Raw genomic sequence first — 6,000 nt, forward strand, 5'->3', positions numbered from 1 at the left:
GTAAAATAGAGGTAATAGTGGTGTTGTCCGAATTAAGAGTTAATCTATATAAAGCACATAGAGCAGTGTCTAGCATAGACTGAAGTAGAAAAGTATGTGTTGTATTCGTGATTACTTTTTAAATTCCTCATCTTAGCATTTTACAGTCTGCAAAACTCCATGGATCTCATGTATCCTTTGATTCTCACCAGGGCCCGGGGAGGGAAGTAAGCCAGTAGGTTTTATCACTGCCCCTTTTTGCAGATGGGGAAACTGACACTCAGAGAGGAGAAAGGACTCCCTGCCCCAAGGTCACACAACTTGTAAGTAGCAAACCTGGGACTCGGATTTCTCCCCCTGGCCCCTTCTCCAATCTGCTGGACTCCTCCCCTTGCCTAAGAAGATGGGAGAAGGGACGAAAGGGTCTGAAGGCTCGTGGGCTGGGCTCACGGCTCCCCCCCGCCCCAAGCACGACTTTGTGTCCATGGAGAGAAGCACGAAGGAGGCTGGGCACAAGAGATGGCAGCTCAAAGTGTGCATGATGAGGCTGTTGCCAAGTGTGTGGGGCTGAGGATATGGGTGGGTTGGGGACCACGGTGCAAGTGAATGACACGGCGGAGAGGGGGCTGGAGCACAGGTGCCTAGGGGCTTGGAGGGAGGCAGTGGGAGTGGTGAGCTCACCCCATGCCCACGCCTGTGCTGCCTGTGCTGTGCACAGCTGGGGGACGCCGACCTGGGGGGGGGGTACACCCCAGCTATGCAGAGGGGACAGATGGCTTCCAGGGGCGGCCTTGTGAGTAATCGTGAGGTGCCTGGGAATGTGCTATTCATGGCAGGTGTGCGCATGTATGTGTGGAAGGTAATGATAATAATGATGGACAGAGCTGCCATTTACTTGGGGCTTTCTAAGTGCCTGATAAATATATCGGACAAAGTAAAGTTCACAGAGGGCTGAGCACAGAGCCGGGCTCACAGCAGGTCTACAATAAATGCAGTTGTTGTTACCATTATTACTGTCAAACCATCTCATCTAGTCCTCAAAAGAACCCATGAAGGAGGTATGAGGACCCCCATTTCACAGATGAGGAAACTGAGGCCCACTGAGGGGCAGAGCTGAGCCCATGAAGCCTCACTCTCACCCCATCCCACCACGTTAAGCAGTGGCAGTGGCAGTGGCAGAGACTGCTTTGTAAGTGACAAGGTGCCATGCGCACATGGGATTATTTGAATGAGTCTCAGAGCCCATGGGCCTGCCTGTGTGGACAGGGACAGGCAGGGAGTGCCCCGACAGATGGAGCAGCAGTGTTGGTGGCATGTGAGACACATGGTCAGGGCGTCCCCGTGGGGGCTGGGCTCAGGAGCTGGGAATGAATGGACAGCATGATGTTAGCAACAGGCAAGGGTGGGGACCTGCTCATGAGGGTGAGTCCTGGGGTAGAGGCCCCTAGAAACGGGAAGGTTCTGAGGTAGGCCAGGTGTACCTGAGTGCTGGGCTAAACCAGAGGGGATTGTGGTCATGGTCAGGACGAGTAGGCAGGCCTGGGGCGGGGGAGCTTTCTGAGGATCCAGAGACATGAGAGCAAGTGAGAGAGAGTGTGAAAGTGAGAGAGAAGCTGAGGGGGTTAGCCAAGGCATAAAAGAGCTGCTAGCATGTGTGTGTGTGTGCTGGTGTGTACACATGTTTACCCACACAGAAGCCTGGGGCAGAGTGCTTAAGACCGAGATGAGAACATGGTACTTACTAATGTGCACTGGGGACATGCGGTGTGGGAGGTGGTGTGTCTGGGAGGGAAGGCTGTGTCTCAGGGAGTGAAGGTGTGTCCAGAAGAGTACAGGTGTACCTGAGATGACTGTGGGAACCTGGAGAGGTGAATGGTTGGATGGGGGGCTGTGTGCCTCTGATGGTGAGGGCTAACAGTGCCGTGCTGGGCCTCTAGGGGTAGGTAGGGGCCATGTGTGTAGCATGCACATGACAGCAGGCGCTTGGGGGAGGTCTCTAGGCAGGAGGTGGCAGTCTCTCTGGGCGGGGAGTGTAGGCGGTGTGCTGCCGGGAGGTGTATTGTGTACGCAGGTGTGTGTGCCTGTGTAGGTGTCTGTCTGGGTGGGTGCTACCGAGCGTATGTATCAGTGTCAGAGTGTCTGTATCACTGGTAAAGGCGGATGGGTGGACCTGGGTAGAGACAGAGAGTCTGCAGGGAATAGAGGTCCCAAATAACCCCTCTAAAACCCATCCCCCTCCTCTAAGGAACACAAAGTGTGAATTTAGCCCAGGGCAAGAAGCCAGGAAAGGCCTGGGCTCCTGGAGAGAGCTCCCCAGCCACCCCATGACAGTGACTGCAGGCCTCTTGCCAGTCGGTCAGTCCCACCCACCCTTGTGGATCTAAGGACAGAGTGGGGCTGAGAACACCTCCTCCAGCAGGAATGAAGGAACCCCCAGCCCCCAGAATGATCCAGCCCAGCCTTGGGTGCCAGCATCCTTGGAGGCAGGAATTAGAGACCTGAGTGGCTGAAGCACCCATGAAACAGAAGGCCTCTCAGCTAGCAGACCAGCAGACCTCCCTCCTCTCTTTCTTTTTTCTGTCTCCTTTCTCTCTTACTACTTCTCTGGCAGAAGATAGAGACTGCAAAGCCCTAAAGTCCACCCTCCCCCAAAAGGAATACCCAGACACTGGGAAGGTGGGCAAGAGGGAGGGGCAAGAATACATGGGAGGTCCTCACCCACTCATCCACCCCCCACACATACACAACCAGAGGTGTACAGAAGCCCCCAAGGCTGTCAAGACCCACCCCCTAAGACTGATTTCATCATCACTCCAGGTCTGGACAGCTTCCCCCTTAACCTCCAGGCACCAAAAAACAGATCCCTCCCAGCCCTTGCTGGTTCAATGAAGCACCAAATATCCTCACCCAGGACTCAGGTGGGGGTTGAGAGTAAAGAAAGCAGCAGCCCCGCCCCCGCCACCACCCGCCCCACCGGCCGGGAAAGCCAATTTTGCCTCCAAGGGCCCATCAAGGATTTAAGGGCTCATACCCTAGTCCAAAGAACCCAGGGCAGATGTCTCTTGCATCTGGGGGAGGAGTCTGGGACTTGAGAAAAGGTCCCCTCCTCTTCGGGGGTGGGGAGCAAGCCCAGGGCCCGGCAGCTTCTTCGCCCTGCAGCACTCTCTGACCATAACCCTGTCGCCGCCCGCCCAGCGCATTCCCACCCCAGCATAGCCCCCTCCTGATTTCCCAGTCTCCCTCTCTCATCGCCCCCAACCTTCCCCCGCAAGCTTCCACTCCTCTCCCTCAGGCCCCCCATCTTTCCCAGCTCTCTCCCAACACAGACCCATCACTGCCTCAAGCACCCTGGCACCTTCCCCTCTGCTCCCTCCCAATAACCTCCTCTCCTTGGCTACCATCCCCCAGTAAAGCCTGGTCCTCAGTGGTGCCCCCAGTGTGAAGCCCTGTTCCCTGCCTCTCCACTACACTCTTTCCCCTCTCCAGCCCCCTCTCCTCCTTCCATGAAGCCCAGTTCCTCGCTGGTTTCTCCCCTGCAGACCCTTCAGAGCACAACAGCTCCCCAAACCCCTCTGGCCAGAGCAATGCTTCCAGCCCTTGGGGCTAGAACTGTTGGGAAGCCCCTCTTCAGAGCCTCCCTCATAGCCCTCCTTCTCGCCCCATCCCTTCCCCCCTCCATTCACCCCAGCTCAGGGCCAATGCCCCATCCACAGGGAGGCTCCGACCCCCAACCCCTCAGCCATTTAGCCTCCTCTGTCACCCAGCCAGTCTTCTCAACGCCGTAGCTCCCCCGTCCCCCCATCCATCCTTCCTGCCTCCCCCGCCCCTCCGATCGCTCCCCTCCCCCGATCTGCTCCCGCCCCCCGCCCATCTCCGCCGCAGCCCCCCCCCACCTGGTTCTGGGGGGTCCAGGAGCTGGAGGGTGGGGATCAGAGCCCCGGGGCCGCCGCGTCTCTGGCGGGTGGCAGAGCCGGTGCCAGTGGTGTCGGCTGCCTCGCGCCTCTCTCGCTCCCGCCGCGTCCCGGCCCGCCCCGCCGCGGTGCCGCTCGGAGGAGGATGCTCCGCGAGTCAGGGCGGCTGCTCCCGCCGCCGCATCCCTGCAACACCGACTGACGGCAGCATCAGCACCAGTGCCCGCCCCCCAGACGCGCGCATTGGACCATGCTGCGCTAACGGACGAGCGGCACAGCCAATGCAAAGGCACAGAAGCCGCCAGTCCCGCGGCTCCACAGGCCCACCTGCCTCCCCCGCGAAGGACCCAGGCGTCCGGGCCCCAGGGCTTCCTAGTTCTTCCCCTCCTCTCGCGGTCTTTAGCCCTGGTGCCCGGGCCCCCAACCAGGCAAATTCCCAACCTAGCCCCAATGCCTTTTCCGGGAACCCAGGCGCCCTAGCCTCTCGCCCATTGGGTTGGACCCTCGGGTCCCGCATTCCCGGGCTGGCGGGCCCGTGTGGCAGCGCCCAGGACTGGAAGGAGCTGAAGGGGAGGCTGTGGGCCCCGACTTGGGGCACCAAGGAAACAGGAGCGGTACAGAGCCCCGGGCCGCAGCGCCCTCTCCTGGCTACGCCCAGGGGAGGGCCCCGGCTTCCAAGGAGCCTAGGGAAGGGGACCCCGCCCGCGGCTGCTGGGGGCTTTTTCCAGCCCCTAGGCTGGCCTCCGCCTTCCGCCACCGGAGCGCCCCCTGCTGCCCCTAGAACTGAGGAGGGAGTGTCTTTGCTGCGTAAGGACGGAGGCGGTGGAGGACGGGTAGGCAGAGAGGCGGGCAGGGTAGACCTAGGGACTTGGGGTTTCCTAGCCTTCCTCATGGGAATCCCAGAGCTTAATGCCTGATTCCCAGTTCTGCCTGGAACCCTGAACTGGAGTAGGAGTAGGTTTGGCGGCAGAGACAAGACTGCACATTGCCCAGACCTCTGAAGGGAAGCTGACAGCAGCCGCCTGCTCTGTTCTCTGTTCTCCTCACAGTCATGAGTTTCAGAGTGAGTGTGGTGCTGGGGTGAAGTTCCTCCCTGTGAGGGCATCTGCATCACTGTGTGTGTGTGTACCAGTGTGGGAGGACGGGGACACCCCTTCACTCACTCAGCCAATGAAAGGTGGACCTGGCACCTAGTGTGTGTAACATTAAGTTGGACACGGGCTTCTGAATGAAGCAGTGTCTGTGTGTGTGTGTGTGTGTGAGAGAGAGAGAGAGAGAGAGAGAGAGGTGTCAGATCATTGTGCCAGCTCCCTCCAGGACCCTGATTTCTGTTGCGGGGTCTGATCTGCACAGCCATAGCCAATGGTAGTTGGTACTTCCTTAGCCAGAGGAACTTGCAAGAACACTCACATCCGACCACTAATGCATGCATGGGCGTGAAGGGCACACTCACAGCCATGCACACCTATCTATGTGCACACAGGCACTCCCACAGGGACACAGAGAAGCTGCAGAAATGCCCACCATGGTCAGACACCCACCGGAAGCCCGCTTGTTGAAGAACATACACAAACTCATGCATTCACGTGCCTACACACTCGGGGGCAAATGCATGCCCAGGGGAACAGATGCACACAGAGGACCTGCCCACGGGGTCATCCTGTTCCACTGAAGCACTTTGCACAGAGTGGTCAATTACTAAGAAGAGTGGGGACACCCATCCACAGAGATCCCCTCCCTAACCTGTGAGAGGGTGAGGGGGAACCCAGACTGCAGGGAGTGTTTCCTAGGGACCAAAAAGAGAGATCCCTGAGCTAGATCCCAGACCAGGGGCCGACTCTGACCTTGGAGAGACCCTCAGGCTGGCCCTACCAAGGCCACCAAAGGAGCCAGAGAATGGGAACTGCTGAGTCAGGGCTCACGATATGAAATCGCCTCTCTGACCCCACAGCCTACTGCCCCACCCATCCCCCATGGCTCCTTTCCCTGCAGACTACACACGCGTGCATACACACACACACACACACACACACACACACACACACACACTTGTCCAGCCAGGCACCAAAGCACAGATGGACAGACAGACAGGTGCAGTGACTTACAGACT

The 6,000-nt window shown here is 58.6% G+C and overlaps 1 protein-coding gene across 31 annotated transcripts in view; it reads right to left on the reverse strand.

The window, feature by feature from the left end:
- Nucleotides 1-4,099, reverse strand: part of NRXN2 (neurexin 2) — a 104,849-nt gene extending 100,750 nt beyond the window's left edge. For 20 of the 31 annotated variants that reach the window (XR_012497627.1, XM_074336595.1, XM_074336586.1 and 17 more), the window contains exon 1: nt 3,873-4,099. The gene's annotated coding sequence lies outside the window, so the exon portion shown is untranslated. The remainder of the gene's footprint in view (nt 1-3,872) is intronic. The other 11 variants (XM_074336597.1, XM_074336611.1, XM_074336594.1 and 8 more) reach the window with 1 other exon arrangement.
- Between the last annotated feature and the right edge of the window lie 1,901 nt (nt 4,100-6,000).

The sequence above is a fragment of the Rhinolophus sinicus genome, linkage group LG06, assembly GCF_036562045.2.
Source record: "Rhinolophus sinicus isolate RSC01 linkage group LG06, ASM3656204v1, whole genome shotgun sequence".
NCBI classification, from domain to species: Eukaryota; Metazoa; Chordata; class Mammalia; order Chiroptera; family Rhinolophidae; genus Rhinolophus; species Rhinolophus sinicus.